Source organism: Aedes albopictus, chromosome 2, assembly GCF_035046485.1.
Source record: "Aedes albopictus strain Foshan chromosome 2, AalbF5, whole genome shotgun sequence".
Classification (NCBI taxonomy): Eukaryota; Metazoa; Arthropoda; class Insecta; order Diptera; family Culicidae; genus Aedes; species Aedes albopictus.
This window is the reverse complement of record NC_085137.1, coordinates 482,070,231-482,089,161: the sequence shown is the minus strand read 5'-3', so window position 1 is coordinate 482,089,161 and position 18,931 is coordinate 482,070,231. Positions and strand designations below refer to the sequence as shown.

The following is an 18,931-nucleotide window of genomic DNA, read 5'->3' as shown; positions in this document are numbered from 1 at the left end:
TAAAGACTCAAAGAGCAAGATTTTTTTTTCAGAATCACCAAAGCGGTAATTTTCTTAAATATTACAAGTATAGAGGCTTGCATTACAAACAAAACTTCAACAAAATCACATATGATTATTAAGCATTGCCCTCAAAACTATTTTGAGAGCAAGGACGGCTGTATCGAGCGACCCCGAACAAGAGAAAAAAGGGAGAGATAATGATGACGTCACTGTGGAAGCTACCATTGCTCGTCGGAAAACATTATTCCTACAATTATGTTCTAAAATGTTCGATCTTTTTGGAAAACAAAGTAGCAGCAGCATAGTCAGAATGGTACCTCACAATGAAAACTGTATTCGGCAGCCATGGAAGCAGCTGCAACGTATGTGACGATGTAATATAACAGTTAATTATGTTGAATGGTTGTAAGTAAATACTCCAAATTGAGATACGGAAATTCAATTTTATATTAAAAATGTGTAAAACTTCTTTAGAGTAGAACAAGGATGTGAGATATAAGATGTACTGAATAATGCTGTGATAAAGAGAATGATCACAGCAGGCGATATAGCGCATTTGAATGTGATGCGAACTGTCAAGCAGACAATGTTAGCATCCCTGCTTGCGTAGCAACAACTCCAGGCGTCACCCAACCGCGTTCACTCTGGCCACTTGCGAACCAACGTCAGCCTGGGTAAGTTGTGTGTGCTACACGTGAGGGGTGATTCCTTTCCAGAGAAATCCTAAACTCCACATAGAGTGGAACAGGGGGCACAATTTTGTTGAAGATTTTTTAAAATTTATTACGCATGTTTCAAAAATAATTGACAAAAGCAAAAATAAAACACACTATTTTTGAGCTATTTGCTCTTTAAAACTTAGTTATTTAATTAACAATCGAATCAAAGGAGTCATTTGATAGAAAATTCAATAATCTTTCGAATAAGGGTAAAAAAAACTGCGATAAGTTTGACCATTTTAAAGTTATAACTAGTTGAGGCAATAATAATCAAAAACATGGAAAGTTCAAAAACTACGTAACGGTTGAGATTTGACCATATGAGGCGGTAAACGCACGGGTATTCAGCATGGCCATGCTGAGGGTGACGGGTTCGATTCCCGGTCGGTCCAGGATCTTTTCGTAAAGGAAATTTCCTTGACTTCCTTGGGCATAGAGTATCTTCGTGCCTGCCACACGATATACGCATGCAAAATGGTCATTGGCAGAGGAAGCTCTCAGTTAATAACTGTGTAAGTGCTCATAGAACACTAAGCTGAAAAGCAGGCATTGTCCCAATGAGGACGTTACGCCAAGAAGAGAGAGAGAGTGTAGAACAATTTATTTCACCTTTAATGGTCCTCTGTCACCCTTTAAAATGTTTGCACTCACGAACCTAACACCCTGTATATGGTTGAATTTACATATGTCAAAACGACATTTTCAGCATTGGTTGTATCAGTGCGAACTGCCGCAACGATGCCTCTTATATGGAAGAGTTACTGTATGCCGAGTCCGATTGGAAATGTTGTGGTCTGTATCGTGCGGTAGCAAAGAAAACGCAGAACTGTAAAGAACGCGTTTGCTATTCATAGTTGACTTACCGAGGTGATACTTTCGAGTTATGGCACATACAATAAGGACACGTGTGAGAGTAGTCCTACCGCATAACGATAAATTTTAAAATCATTGATCCATCCTAGCAATGAAAAGAAAGGCAGTTGAAATTATAAAAATCCTGATTAATCCACCTAGTCACCACTAGAGTGCCTTTCTCGTCAAATTTGTATTCGTGTTCTTCCCGTCGATGTAAGCCAAAGGTCATATTCGTGAGACCTGAGTTAGCAGAGTAATAAATGTAGCCGTCATTGAATTTTGATAGGTGAAAATGGCACATACTGTGGATTTAGTACCACATTTTAGTCGAAAAACGTCATCTTAAGTAATTCAAAATCTTGCGATCATATCAGCATGCATAGGTTTGATTCACTTCTATAAAGGTGAACTTAATCAAATGTATGCATGTCCTTTTTGTGGATGTGGTTGTGAAACTTAGAGTGGAACGTTTTACCCATTTCAATTTTGTAATATTTTAATATGCAATCTGAATATCCTGAACTTCTGGTGGAACAAATGGAACTGGTCCCGGAAATGTGTTTTTGGTGTATTGTTGTTCTTGTTGAACATTTAACAGTTTATCAGAAAAGCCGCGAATTTATGTTTTGCATGCATGGGAAGGTGGTTCAAAAAATGGTTCACTCCGCTTATTCGATTCAAAACCACATTATATGCCTTCTCCCAAAATTTGAGCTCATTTGGTTGAAAAAAAAACCTAAAAAAGTGACCTAGAGGGTTGCTTTACCCTTGGTACTCCTAGGTCACTCTATCAGCTACAACTTCACCGAAGACCGCATTCAAATCGGACGCTTTTTTAATTAGCTTCCGATTTTTATGCAACTGGAGAAACTTCAACAGTGATCCTTCAGCTTTGCAGCAGACGACATTGCTGCATATGGTACCAAAGATCTTAAAAGATAGCACACGGAAATAATGGCTACTATGTTCCACTTCCAAATGTAGTGATGCCCATTGAATAGTTTAACTATCATGAGTGAAGATTTTGATTAGGGGAAAGAGGGGCATAACGCCCCGCCTAAGCATGTGTGGTAATAAACCTCAAATTATACTGTTTTTAAGGGTGTATTTTGCCTTGGAGAGTAGTTCATTCCCTTATCTAAGAGACTTGAACTTTTGGCCAGCGTGCCCACAAAATTTCCCATTCAAATAAACAATTCCAAAAAGTGTAACCTTTTAGATGCCGGAAAACTGTAGGAGGCAAAACGTCTTTTTGGATGAGACAAAACGCCCGCTGGCATTTTCCGTTTTGACTTGTTGTGAAATACCAAGGGGCTCCATCAAATTCATCCAAGCAGCAAATGAAGAAGTTGGAGGTGCGTAGTAGTTGATTCCAAATATTCAGCGCGCAATGTCTCAATTTTTGTACACTGCAATTTAGGGAATATTTCCAAATGTAGAAAATCGTCGTTTTTCGTGCCTTTCTTTCGACAATATCAGTCGTTCTTGGGCTTAACCTGCTCAGTTCTAGTTCTAGTTTGCTTGCATCTAACGAAAACTTCCACAATATGATAAAATCGCGTGAAGGCGTTTTGCCCCCGGGGGGCGTTATGCCCACAATTCCCCTGTGGATAAAAATCTGTAGCTAATTAACCCTCGAGCAGTCGTTTCTTTGACTATTTGCAACGACGCCACGCTCACGCTATGTACCAAAAGCGTGTATTTTTCATGGTGCGTGTACTCAGTACACGACGCGACCGCTCCCGGGTTAATGATGCACAAGATTTGAATGCAGCTGTCAGCAAAATTGTAGCTGATAGTGTAACCCAGCAGTACCAATAGTCAACAAGCCTTCAAGGGCACTTAGGAAAACGCTTCCATTGTCTTGTTATTCCGAGCTGGCTTCTATAGCGATGTTGAGACACTTCCATCCCTAACTGACAATTGCAAGTCACAAACAAGCAAGCTTGCTGAATTGTTGCTTAATAATGGTAATGATAGCTGAACTGTTTAAATAATTTTTCAATTGAGAAAATAGGCAATGTTCGACTTTTCTCATCGGTATCAACAATGATAAATTAAAACACTTGAAAAGTTTAACAAGAAATTTATTCGACAAGCATTTATTCCTTAACAAAAGAGTTTAAAAAAACATTTGTCTGCACCTTATTAAGTTGATACATCATGTATGATAAGCATATGCTCCTGAACAATGTGCTTTTCACTTGTCAAATAAACGCCTTCAGCCCGTAATAGTTTGACTCGGAACTTTGTTCGGTTTATGGGATAAATCATGGCTAAAACTGTTTAGACAACCAAGTTATTAAAGAACCAAAATTTTAAACCAATCACATAAAATAAAACAGAATAGAATTGGATTGTTTAGTGAATAAAATATTGCTATTTTCTATAGCCTAATCGAAAGAGCTCATTTTTCTGAGTATAACGTGTTTTTATTGGATTCCAATACCTTTGTTTTGATGGTTAAATCAACAAAACAGTTTTAATTTTCGTGGATAGAATGACAGTTCAATCGATAAAGTGACAGTTCGACCCGAACAAAAAAATTTCCCCATACAAACTTTAAATGAGTTTTAAAAATAGTTCCCGGACTCCAAAAATTATGAAATTTTGGATTTCGACTAATTTTTGGGCGGAGAATCCGATTATGAAATAATCCTGATACCCCTAAAGAACCCAATTATGTAGTTTAGCATTGAGTGCCAAGAGACGTAATCAACGTAAACATTGATTGATTGATTTGTCTTTATTAAAGAGACTTTCAAAGTAAACATGCGGCATTTATTTATTATTATTAGTCTGTAACAAGATATCTTGTACCTTGATTATTATATTTTTTATCTTCCGCAGCAGTTCTATTGTACGAAACGCTTGGATCGATGCATTTGACATTTCAGTGCTGTCGTGGTTACTGAATATTGTTCCCACAGTCACCTAGATAACCAAACAGCATTCATAAATCGACACATTCCAAGTATCCCTAAACATCCTTATGCACTATTTATTGAACATAATATCAAGATTCCATGACAAAAGCATAAATAAAAAAATGCTTAACGGATCTTCGACTGAGCATGAGTAGATTACCTGAACAGATGCTGTGAATGCACCATGTCCAAGACCATACCGCACCACATATTGTCATACATTTTTAAAGATCGATATTTAATAATAAAAATAAAAACATATTCATATCGAAATTAGTTCGACTGGAAACAATACCTTCAATAAGGACCAACAATTTTTGGCCGCATTCGATACAAGTTTGCTCACCGTGCGATAAAATTACTGACAGCGAAATCAGAATGGAAAACACAGGCCCCTGACAATGCATTGGAATCATGGTAGACAGGATGTCCTGGGCGCTAATAAATAGCGCCCACTGTCAAATGCGAAAACATCAACAATATTTTGTTTAACGTTTATTTTGGTTTGTTGATCAGTTTTTGGAATCATTTTTTCCACCTCTTATGATCACAAAACACTTCAAACTCGCATTAATACTAATGTACGGTAAGAGGAGCATGCGATTATTTGAATAAAGCAACCCAACAAACACGCATTGTGAATGTGATTTCGTGTGTGGCTCACAACATCAAACAAAAGGTGCGTTTGTTGATTGCACGCTCGTTTCAATTTGCACGAATATGAGTATAAGGCAGTTAGATGTTGGCTACGATAAATTTCATTCATGCCAGGGGCCTGGGAAAACACGTGTTTTGGGCTGAACAGCTGTTGAAGTATAAGGCGTTGTTCAGTTGATTACCACGTGCTGTGCTAATTCACCACTGCTGAACACAAGTTCAGGAGTGATCATTATTGTGTCATGGGAAGATTATATTTTGCATTGGGTGCTGCATCTCAGATGGCGCAGATAGGAAGGCATGCGGCTGGCAATCGACAGGTCTCGAATTCTAATCGGGATTTAGGTAATTTTATATGTAATTCCTATTTTATAATAGGTGTTCTCAACATGAGAGCAAATAATTACTCTGGTGAGAGTTCAACATTTTTGCATATTTTCCAAAGCTTAATAACAACTTTCTTGTACATTTGTAAAACGCTTTGAACAAAAAAAAAATAAGTTGGTGCAAAACATGATGCTTTATAACTTCTCCAAATTTGTGTGAACAAAACCCGAACATAGGTTGTACGTGAAAATAATGCAAATGTTATTCAACATTATGCTGAATTAATTCGTCATAATGGTGCCTGTGATTGTTGGTTGGGTCTGCATGCCAAACTGAGCCGAAATCCAAATTTTCATTAATTTTGGTGCCCGGGAACCTACATACGCAAATAAAACCGTTCCGATATTCGGGAACAAATAATCATGAAAAGCGAAACCAATGACCTGTTCAAATTTGTGATTGATATCTAGTTAACGTGATTAGAACATCCAGTTTCCGTGATCAACTATCTTAAATAGTATAACACAAATCATGTCTGCTCTACAGAACTACCCGTTCCGTAACGCTTCCCAAAAAGAAGAACTTTATTCACGATATTGAGGTATCCAAAAACCACATTCGTGATTTCGTTCCTGTTTGCGTGAACTCCAATCGTGCTCGCTGTCATTATTAGTAACGCACGCGCAAAAACAAACATCCAGCCGGTAGTCACCTTCCACATAGTCGTTTCACTTACACCAAATCCGTTTGTTTTGCCAAATTATGGATATTCAAATACGTAATAATATAATAAATAAAAACCCCTTCATTCAGCAATCAAGTGAGCAATTGTAATTGTTGTCAAAATAATATAGTTTTTGTGAATGTTTTGGAGCTGCTTAACTGTGTTCTGGTAGGCCGGCGCTCTTCAAACTACAGCAGCAAGTACAGACCGGGATATTCGTTATTAATTCGTTCTCATCATCGTATGGCGATAGTTTATTATTAAATACATGAGATTTAGTGATCAGCGTCCTTACAATCGTCACGTTTTTGATTGTGGTATGTGCAAGTGTAAGTATGGTGTAAATTGCTACAGCAGGATCCACAAAAATGCCGCAAATTACATCTTCAACGAAAACCAGACCGTGATGTAAGTTCCTACGTCCATGATCAAAATCACGATTACCGGAACATAACCATGAACAAAGTTCTCGCTTCTGTCAACACAGTTCTCATTTCACGAACAAACCGATGCTTGCAGGAACAAAAATCACGTTAGCTCGATTTTTGCTTAGCGAGAGTGCTTCATTCCGCAGGCGTTACGCATACTTTGCGGAGTACAGTTCCTGATAGGGGAATTAACATATTTTGGACACAGCAACGAGCCAATATTTTTTGGACACTTACGGCAAAACAAATGGAAGTGTCCAAAATATATTGGCGTAACGCTGTGTCCAAAATACGTTGGTTCCCCTAGTTCTTGGTGCCGTGATTTTGATTCATGGTGTATATTTGTAAACGTTGTTCCAGCTTGTTCACGAGTTCGTGACTGGAGTTTGACGTTTTCTGGAACGGTTTTATTTGCGTGCATATTTATAGATCAATTTGAATTTTGTATGGGAGCGATTTGTCGAATCACTTCTCGACGCATTTTGTATTGGGCGCAACAGTTGCCCCAGCTGTCAAAAGGTGATTTCAAAAAATCTCTTTGAAATTAATGTTAGAAACCAAAATAAAGTTATAAAAATCTGAAAAAAAATCATACTGGCTCAGAAAAAAATGCTCTTTCGTATAAAATCTAAAAATCAATAAATTTTTCAAAATATAATAACCCAATTCAGGTGCTCATCGAAGTGCTACTTCCACTTTTCAATTACCTCACGTCAGTTCGTAAAAAGGTTCCCGTCCTTATCGCTGCATATTTCGGCTCGTGGCACTAGGAGGATTCTGATTTGCGCTCGATGATGACATCTTTATATATTCTTTATATATTCTCCTTAATAGCTCTACGTCCGCACTGGGACTTGGCCTGCCTCGCTTCAACTTAGTGTTCTTAGGGTACTTTCACAGTTATTAATTGAAGGGTTTTCCCAAGAAACAATTCAAAACCATTAATAAGCATGCGCGTTGATCAAATGTTCTACAAAAGCGCCGACAGTTGAACAAGAGTATACACTACCCGTCATAAGTACGGACTCACAAAAAGTATTGCAACAATATTGCATCACCCTGACTCACCTCGATATCTCCAAAACCACAGGACTTACAAAGATGCTGTCTTCAGGAAAGTTATTCAGAAGATCAAAAACAACACCTTTTCAGAAGGCGGCATTTTTGTAGGTGTTCTGGTTTAAGAGATATCGAGGTGAGTCAGGGTGATGCAATATTGTTGCAATACTTTTTGTGAGTCCGTACTTATGGCGGGTAGTGTATGTCGAACAAAGTTGCGAATAAATGTTTCAAGCACTGCACGTTTGTTAACCATATTTCTGCACATTGAATAATTAATCGAACAGAAGTTTAAAGAAAGTTGTTTAGGTATTCACTTCATCTGCCTAATAGTGCTTTAATAATGACAGAAAACAAGCTGCTTCCGACGCATTAGATGCCGTTATTCCACATATGATTTACAATGGAACAAGTAGTTTATTCAAAGTTTAACAACTTTTGCTTGATCATTTTATTCAACAACAATAATATAGCTTAACAACAAGATGTAACCAGGATTCTTTAAAACATATACAGTCGACTCTCCACATGTCGATGTTCTACATCTCGATATCTGTCCCTATCTCGATATTTTGGTCGGTCCTTTGAATCTGCATACATTTTACCTTTCTACATGTCGATATCTTCTTATCTCGATATCTCTCTATCTCGATGCGATCTCGTTCATTTTTATTCTAGATTTTCTCTCCATATGTCGATATGCCCGTTTTTACAGGTTGCTAGATCTCGTTTCTTAGGTGCAAAACATTCTGCGGAGGTGAAGTGACATCTGTTTGTTGACGGTTTTTCCTAGTTACGGACGATTTTTCAATCTAGTGTGCATTACAAATTGGTTCTTGAATTCGATCTCTCCCTATCTCGATGGTCCCTTCAATATCGAGATGTAGAGAGTCAACTGTATTACGCTTTTATTCAATCAATATTGATTAACAGTGGAACTGTGTTACTTAATTATAGTTGTTCGCCATGCTCCCATTTGTAAACACGATTGCTGATTAGCAATCTAAGAAGAGCGTCTGGGGCTACCAGCTTCAACACCAAACAAATATGTAGCACCAGATCAAAATATTACACTTTCAAAATCATTCCAACAGAAACACCGAAAAATGACGAGTAGAATACCCACTTTGGTGCTACCGGTCAAACCGGGATCAGCTTCCGAATAATCCAATTGCATGGCTGCTTGGAGATATGCACCAGCGGCACACATTTTTTCCTTCCGATACAAAACAGGAGCGGAGAAAAGAAAACTATATTCACCTGTTTAGGCGTACAAACAAAAAAATGTTTAAAGGGTTACCAAACTTACAACACAACACCGTGAATGACTGATGGACTGACAAATATATCAGCATACAGCCTTATGATTAAACGTTGCGGTTACAATTATCAAACATTGATCAGCTTCAATGTTTATGAGGACAATTTGTTGAATAAAATACTTAAGCAAAGTTTAAACAACATATGAGATTGAGGATGACCGAATGCAGACGACTGTCAATCAGAAGGTCCCGAGTTCAAGTCTTTCCACCGATTTGATTTGTTCCATTAAAATAATGATGATGTAGGTACAAGATCAGAAAGAGATATTTCAGATTAAATACAAATGCAGAAATATGGAAAGTAAAATTATGTTTGCCATTTTATTGTTACAATGATATTGAAGAAACGTTTAAGAAATTTTTCTAAAGCAGTTAGAAAATCATATCTATTAATAGAAATGAAATCCGTATGAGATACGTCATAACACCACCATGTTTTGATTGTAAATATTATGATGGAATAAATTTCGAAGGAAGCTTGTTATTACGCACTTTGCTGCTAATGCACAAAAATGGCTTCTTAAGCCATTCTTAAACGATTAAACAAATAGCGTCAAATAACGATGTTTAATAAACGTTGAAGAAAAGTTTATGATATTTGTGTAAATAGCTGATGGTTCAAATGTTGAACAAGGGTTTAACAACTAATGTACGATCATTGAATAAACATTCATTTCATCGTGCTTATAGTACTGTTGATGTTGAATAGATTCTCATCATTGGGCGAACAAGAGTTGAAGAATAGTTTTATTTCAAAATTATTCAAATATAATACGACTAGCAGCTTAATAACGTTGGTGTTAGAAACATTTCTTCAAGCAAAAATTGTTTCTAGTGTTCTTTGCCTGCCATTGCATGAATAAATTTGTATATTGTGAGGCAAGTACAATGATACTCTATGCCCAGGGAGTCGGTACGGGAATCGAACCCGCCGTCTCCGGGTTGGTCATCCATAGCCTTACCACTTGGCTAACTGGAGACCTCGATGATGACAACAGTCTGAATATAAAAATACATATATGTAATGTAGGGCGAAATTTAACACTCTTACTCTACCGTTTCTTGTCAAACTATCATCGAACAAAGAAAGGATTTTTGTAATCGAAAGGTGGCAAGAAAGTCACTGGATGACATTGCATTTTTTTTTGCTAATAATGACTAGCACATTACACACAATCAAAATGCTTTGATAATTATGCACGTGTAGGATATTCAAATTCTTCTCACTGTATCCTGTGAGCCCGTACATCGTACAATCTATCAATCGATACACCCAGACCGAGGAGCTTTAGAAACATAAATTATTCCTTATAAAGCCCCCCGATCGATATACGGAAACGAACAATCAACCCAACCACTTCATCAGAGACGAATATAGGTCCGGCACTGAATGCGTAATTTCTCTATACCCATCGATCGCCAGGTTCGAAGACCTCATTAAAAGTATGGTTGGGAGTCTTTTCCTATAGGTTTAAATGTTTACATAACTTTTTGACAAAGAAGGGCTTCAACAACAGGAGTTGTAATAGACTATAGCTCATGAATGGTAATTTATGCCGAGAATATAGTAACAACTCACTTACGCAACAATAATGGGCACAGTCACAATCAGATGTGGAAGCAGAAAAAGATCCTTCCCTTCGGTGCCATATACCAGAGGTAGGATATAGAATAATTACCCAAAATGATTTGACGCCGGTAAACGATGGCGACCTTTTTTTTGGATGTGACACACCTTCTGTTGTCAGCTGATTATTATTTCAACGATGGATTCTCTTTTATAACACTTTTTCCATTAGGGGTCGTAAAAGTAGCCATCACGGCAGATGCTGATTGGACCATGGTTTTTATGGGGTATATTGCATATATGTACAGTACACAAATTTAATTAAAAACTCAAGAAAAAGTATAGGAGCAGACCTGGTGTGATGGTTAAAACGCATGTCTTTAACGCCGATGACCTGGGATTGAATCCCACTCCCGACAAACTCACAAAATGTGAGTTTTCCATAGGAAGGGAAGTAAAGCGTGGGTCCCGAGATGAACTAGCCAAGGGCTAAAAATCTCGTTAATACAGATAAAAAAAAAGAAAAAGTATTCAGCAAGCTTTGACGACACCTTGCAAACGGAATATTCAATGGATTTTAGTCATCCATGTACCTAACATGATCATTTCGAAGAACATATGGTAGCTCCGGCAGCTTTCTAGTCTTCGTCATGGGTTTTATGTTGAACTCAAAACTGGTGTTCTTGTTCCGACGTTTCGAACCCTCTAAGCAGAATACCTTCTTCGAATAAGTGTAATCAGTTTTGTACCTCTTAATTCCACCCTGTTATGCTTATCCTTTGACAAATACGCGTATTTCGACTACCACTTGTAAGCTTTCTCAGTGTCAGTTATACACTTAGTGAATAACTGTCAATGATCAGTGGATAACTGACAGCCAAAACACTCTACGACCACACGACAAAATTTCAAGAATCTTGGCCGATAAAACCCCTTCATGACATGACGTAGATAACTGTCCAGAATACCAAAATCACCTCATGTCAACGTAATAACTTGAAGCATTTGAAGGCAAACGTGTGTACATTTGTTGAATTACCACTTATTTTGGTGAGATTCAAACCCATGACTTCGTATCGTAAGTACGGCGCTTTGATCAACTAAGTCACACAACAAGTTATGATCTGCGGAATAGAAAGTCGAACTGGATTCGAAGTGGCCTTAATTCTGGTTCTTGACAGTACAGGGGGTGGCCAAAATGTTTGGGATAGGCAACTTTTTTTCTCTCACAAAAAAGTTCAACATGCTGTAAGTTTTCATAGAGTGCATAAAAAAATCTCAAATTTTGACTGTTTATAAACCTATCGTATGTGCATCATTAGTACAAATTTGAGCTCAATTGGTTAATCTTTCACAAAGCTAGAACCGTTCTCGTAAAACACTATTCTTAAGACAAAACATTTTTGAACTGTCATATCTTGGAAACCAGTGAACCGAATTGAATGAAACTTTGAACGTTTAATAACAATATGCACGTACGAGTTGATTTATGATAATAAATTTCCTTTAAATTATAAAATGTACATGGTATTGAAAGTTTTTCACTAATGTCGTGCGGGGTGTTATTGGGCCAAAGTGGGGGGACATTGGGCCACTATTCCGCACGTTTAGAATACGACGTGAATGCTTATTGTGTGCTACACTACAAAAATACATAGTTCTAAAATACTTTGAATCCACCGTCGGATTCTCTGATTTATATTGAATCCGTGGGATCGATGGACCAATGTTACTCTCTTGGCCCAATGTCACCCCAAACGACGGTATTTTGCGTTATAAATTTTGAACTGAAAGTATTAAAATACTGCCGCGGTAGTAAAAAGTTTGGGAACCTCTGCATGATTTCATAATTAATATTTATAAACTGCTTCAAAATTGTGCAAAAACTTTCATAAGCTCCGAAATTCTATTAAAATCCAAAGAAAAAAAATGGCAATTGGAACTCTGGATCGTAGAATCTCAATTTCGATCCGTCGTTTGGAACGGAGCGCAACATGTGGCCACGGAAAATAAAGGTTGCTCAGGCTTGCCTTAGGGCAGTGGCGTAGCCACGGGGGGGGGAGGGGGGTTTAGGGTTAAAGCCCCCCCCCCCCCCAGAGCTAATGTTTGTGGAAGAAATTTTCAGTATAAAGCACTTTGCGACGAGAAAATTTTTCGGCTGCGCCGCTATTTTGAAACCACGAATACAATTGCTCATTACTGTTCACAAAAAGTAAGTATCAAATCAAAAAAGGTATCATTGACCGTTGAAAACCCCTCCCCGAAACAACTTCTGGCTACGCCACTGCCTTAGGGCATACCCGTTTTTGGTTCTGACTGTGATGGAGTGTAACTTGGAAATGGCCTTTCCATTCTTGACATTTGACCGCAGAAATCCAATCCACAGAACACACTGGACGAAGAAACTATGATGATTGGTAAAACCAAATTTATTCTAATTAATTCCCAAGTAACCATGACGCTGCATATAGAGCATTAATTTCGCTTTATAGTGTATTATATGACATGCGATGTAAAGTTGTTTTGTCATATAGGTACCATTAAAGTAGGTTTAAAGTCGAAAGTGGCGCTACTATTGTTGATTTAAAGCAAGCTTTACTGTGGTGATTGCTAAAGCATATAAAATGCTTGTACCATATAGCTAATGCAATGAAATAGTATGGAATGTATACTTAAGGCATCATGTCAACAAAAGAAAAAAAAGTATTTTTTCCTTTTGCTGTCTATTTTTATCTTCTCATACCTGTTCCGATACTCTCACTCTGATGTTTTTTTATTCTAATTCGGGAATTGAACCTAGACTGCTGAAACTGGACTGCGATGAAACTCGGACGTGCTAACGCTGTGCTACGACTACCGTGTATTTTGCACCAGGAAAAATGTGCAACATAAAGTAACGTATACTTAGCTCGTGCTTTATTGATTTGTGTTTTCAGCTGCTCTAAAAAGTTGGGCTAGGGTCTGAATGCCATCAGTTATCTTACTCTCCCAAATTCATTCGAAAACAAGCGATTGCAGAACCAATTGATTCCACAAACGAAGATAATATAAAGATATAAAATAGTATGTGTTGATGCTGCTCTTATTGTTTTCATACGTGCACACTTCTACCATTTATTTTATGAAATCGGGACACTATATGTTAAATAAGGAAACCATTACCTCAACCCCACATAATTTTTGTTCCCTCAGCATCTGATTGTCTTAATGTCCCAACCAGATTTTTTTTTTCGAGCTCATGTTTTTCTGCTTACAACTATGAAAGCATTAGTAAAGGCATATATAAAGTAATAAATCCTTGCATTATTGATTGCCATAAAGCTTTAAACATGGTAATGCAATGAAACATTAAACAACGTCCCTATAGAACTATACCGAGCTGTCAAAATCCCATAATGCTTCAATGCTTTCATAATGTAGATTAAACGCTCTATTACTTGACAGGTGTAGAATAAAAGTTATCTCGCATTAGCTAAACTATAATACGATTGAATTAATGTTATGATATAATGCTTGTGGTTACTTGGGTTATGTAAACAACAAGAAAATAAATGGACAACCTCTTTTAGAGTCCCTGAGAAAGGTCCCAAATATGATCGAAACGTCGGACAAGACTAAATAGCAGTATTTTAATTTAGTCAATACCGTAAACCGGGGTCAAATTGGTCAACGGGGTGAAATTGATAATTTGGGTACTACATTGTAATTGTATACCAGGAACTTCTAAGCGTCGTAATGATCACAAACTTCTTACCTCATTTAGTCCATAGATGTCTAGAGATGAGTTCAGACTATTATTTGTATAGAAAAAAGTTAGTTTTGCCTTATTTTTTTTAGGAATTTGTAATGTATTTCTCACTTAGCTGAAATCATTGCTTCTAAACAATCGATTGCCACTTTGACTTCCCGTATTTTTTTGTATTAACATTTATGTGGAGCCTTGGTTGGAAAGTTAAGAAGCTATTCTGAATATAAATAAGTTAAAAAAAAGTTCTTTTTTGACGAAAAAGTCATTTATTGTAATAAAAATTATTTATTGCAAAGGAAATTGCCTACCTTTAGGCGTTAAGGTGGGAATTTCTAAATTTAATTTTGCATTTCAAGTGTCAAATTCACTAGTTGTAAGAGTTTTGACGCGTTATTCGGGTTCAGAAGAGCAAAATTAAGTGGATAAGGATTTTTATCTTTTTAACTGATCGATTTCGCCCCAAAGTGGCATACTCAATTTTTTGATTTTTGGATTAATTTAACTAAATGTTTAAACTTGTTGAACAAAATTCTGTCACATGGTTTGATGGAGATCTACTGGGTACTGATTTTACAGAAATTCTTTTGGCAATATTTGAATTGTCACTAATGTTATCCGCAAAAGTTGTTTTAAAGTGATCAATTTGACCCCGGATTACGGTACTGGAAAGGCCATTTTCATGTTATGGTATACCTACACATATTTTATCGAGAAACAAGGATTCTTGCTCGTATTTCCCCGGGAATCGCTGCTCGAATTCTTTCAAGAATTTCTCCAGAATTTCTTCCTGGGATTGCTCCAGGAATTAATTCTGGGATTTTTTTCGTAGATTACTCCTCTAGGAGATTGCTTTCAGCCCTCAACAAAATGCAGCACCTCATAAGAAATTATCGCTAAAGCTTTCAAAAGTTACATCATATTGTGTATCATATTCTGATTTTTCGACCGTATTATATTTATAACTTAATCATTTTATGGCTATATCGGACTTTTTCTACTCAGAGTATAAAAGAGTAGAGATCAAAGTGGATAATGAAATGATAGATATGATAATATTCGCTAGGTTGCGAACAAATATGAATTTTTTCATAAAAGGTGAAATTAGGCAAATTAGGACATGTGTTGAACGAATACATCGAATGCGTGATACTTCTGCCGTACGACATGTGCTTTTAAACAGATCGGCTTGGTTGGTAGTTCATACCACCTTACCAAAACTGGCAAAAGTTTCAGGATCCGACTGCCTATGTATTGTTCTGTTTTCATCACAAGTTCTATCGATCGGTAGCTTTTTCGGAATTCCCACTCTTCATAGGGGTATGCCTATATCGCAGCGTGTTCTTCCTATTAGCTTTTAGTATGCGGTGTTTGCTAAATTTAGGCTATAACGAAGAACAAGCAGACGAAGTTCTGCTAGAAGAAGCTAAAGAACAATGCTTATACTAAAGCATACACTCTCTGATAAATTGTAACATGGATCACAATCATTTTTTGTTTAGCAGTTGATAAAAAAGAAACAAAATAAGGTGCCGATTTTGTCATGTGCCTACTTTATTTTGTCAGCCCAAAGTGCAAAAAAAAATCCCAAATGGCTGACAAAACCAGGTCATTACTGTGTGTATTGAAATAAAAAGTATCATGTTAAAAGTGACATGTAGGGTAAATCGGGGTAATTTGCCAACCCTAAACAAGAGTCGATTAAGGATGCAGAAAACAACGTTGAATTTCTCGCATATCCTACGGCCAGAATGATTCTGATAATAATACACTAGTTGCATAAAAATATCATAGTCCAATCGTGTTTATATGCCAAAAAATGATTTTTGAAAAAAGTGTTGTTTTTGCGTCGATTTTGAACCATCGGGGCAATATGGGCGCTCTATTTTCCATGAAAAATTTATATTGCCTAACGTAATTGAAACTTTGTTTCCTTCGCTTGATATTGAATCATATAGTATCAACTTGAAGTATATGGAAAACAAACTAATTTGAAAGTCATCTAAGGTATTTAAACAAGAGAAGTCTTATGTGGGGTTTTTGTTCAGCCCTCGTCGGGGTAATTTGGCCAACAATTTTAAATTTAATTTTTCTAATTTTCTATGGGATTAGATTACTTCATTCTAATGTTTCAATCACTCCAATTATTATTATTATTATTTATTAAAGACACTTTACCACGTTTGGTAGTGGCATTCGTGTCTGAATCACTCCAATATCAAACCAGTATTAGAGCTGTAAGGTGAATTTGCAAAAAAAAAAAATACTAGATTTTAGGTGATTTCCAAGTGATGCTCAAATTACCCCATTGGCCAAATTACCCCTACTACCCCTAATCGTGTCTTGTCTATTGCGCTATCATGGGATTTCATATAATTAAATAGATCTGTAATGTCATGGTTTAAAAGCAACATCTCGAATAGCATTATGACGTTTATTTAGTTTCCAGTAGATGATAGGGGAGCAAAACTACTAAAGGTTTGGAAAAACAGAAGATCCAAAAGGTCAATGCAGGACACATTTTTACAAACAACAGCACTGACACTATTCCCAAATACCACAGTCACTCGCATTTATTCGAAATTTCTTTTCGAAAACGAAGGTTTGAAGCGTAATTTATTTTGTTACTGATTTCATACCTACTTCGTCAGACACGTTGGTCGCATCTGTGATAACACAAGTTTCTAATCAATTTGAGATTTATTCGTTTGTATTTCAAAAGGATGATGCAAATGTCAGTATAGATTGAAAGAGAGTACCTATTCCGTAAAGCATTTTTCACTGTATTGTATGTATTAAAGGCACTTTAACATTAGGGTGTCTCAAGAATGCACGAAGATTTGTTTTTTTTTTCAATATATTTTGATCACTGTCTTTTCCAGAAAACCATATATTATCACAAAACCTTTTCACTATCATCTCGTTACTAACCCATTCATATTACGACAGAACCATGCATACTTGAAAATCTGTTTTCAAGTGCTTCCAGAGCACTAACATAACAGTCATAATTATATCAGCATTTTGCGACAAAAATAATCTTCAACACACTTAAAGCTGTCGTTGTCATTAGAGTAACTTACCAATTTCGTCCACTGCTCTCATGTATAATGCATCCCCATCAAGTCAAGCGACGATAAGCGATGCTCGAGAAGTGTGTAAGTGTACCTAGCAATAGTGTACACCGAAATAGCTCCCTCTCTCTATTGTCGTCCGGTGTCTGCTGTTGGACTGGGTGATAATGATGAATAAATGACGTCACTTTTCCAACTTGGTCTTCTGCGACTCGTCAAACTGTTTGATAACTTTATGTAGGTAGCGGACAGCTGCTGTACTTGCGTCGTTCTTCTGTACGGGTTCAAATCGTGCTTGATTGCATCAAAAAGCAATTATTAAGGACAGTTTTTCTTCATTAAAATTACAACACAACCACCAATGCTTCACCAGTTCACATTTCGATCCACCGATTGACCCACTTGGACAACGCAATTCGAAACCACCGCTGGCTTGTAAAACCCCATCAGCACTTCCAGATAAACCACATTTCCGGCTTGCGTGTTTCCATTTGTCTGACTGCGTGATGTAGTGGACACCGTGGCGGGTCCTGCATCGAACCCGTAATAAATCGCATCGTTGCACTTATCATCGAAGCATGCCTAGAAGTCCTTGAGCCTTCTAACTCACTCGCCCCAACGGGAGCAACACAGCAACCATCGACGTCGATATGACAAACTTTTCAAAACTGTCACCGCACACTTTGACGGTCGTCAGTTAGACAAAGATGTATCCGATGGCGACGGTTTGGCAAACAATAGAAAACAGGGACACACGCGACGAGCTTTCTGCCAGAAGCAAACAATGCACACGTTATAGAGCCAAGCTCACCCCGCTCAGTGTTCTCCCGCGGATTCCGTGTACCGCGCTGATGGCCACACGACAGTAAACAACAAGTGTCCGTCCACCATCAGCTAGCAGGGCTTTCAACGACCGTCCGAACTGCTACCTCTCCCGTAGTGTAGCACGTGAGTGCGCAATTGAATTCAGGAAGTAGAGGAGAAGGCACGTCTCTATCGAAGAATGTCTCGTTCAAGACTGGATGGGATGGGATTGTGGCCGGTGGTTACGGAAAAAAAAATCTATACCATATACAGAGAGAGAACGCGCGCGCGTTTCCATTTGTGTACCCATTCTCCGAAGAGTCTTGGACAGTGTTTCTCAATCTACCTACACTGCGACTGCGATCACAGTTGAAACTTGAATATTGAAAAAAAAACAGCAACAGCCCTTTTCTCAACCGAATATTACCAGATTTTGAACCCCAACTCGCATAACCCCTTAACCCTTCAGCGGGCGCTGTTGTAAAAAGTACAACACTACCAAAAAACCTCGCTTTTCGTATACAGCGCGAGCGCAGTGCAGTTTCGGTTGCTTGATGGCGCGCGTCCTGGAAGGGTAAGGTGCCATTAGACTGTTTGTCGTCATTATGCCAAATATTTGCCATTGAAGTTCGACATTTATCTCAGGTTGCTATGATTCACCACAGACAAACAGACGTCTCACTCTACTCACTTCCCATCGTTTCCCTTTTTAACGGATTA

General features: G+C 37.6%; 1 protein-coding gene across 1 annotated transcript in view; it reads right to left on the bottom strand.

The window, feature by feature from the left end:
* Positions 1-18,442, bottom strand: part of LOC109429048 (uncharacterized) — a 50,190-nt gene extending 31,748 nt beyond the window's left edge. The window contains exon 1 of the mRNA XM_019704883.3: positions 17,417-18,442. The gene's annotated coding sequence lies outside the window, so the exon portion shown is untranslated. The remainder of the gene's footprint in view (positions 1-17,416) is intronic.
* Positions 18,443-18,931: the final 489 nt, after the last annotated feature.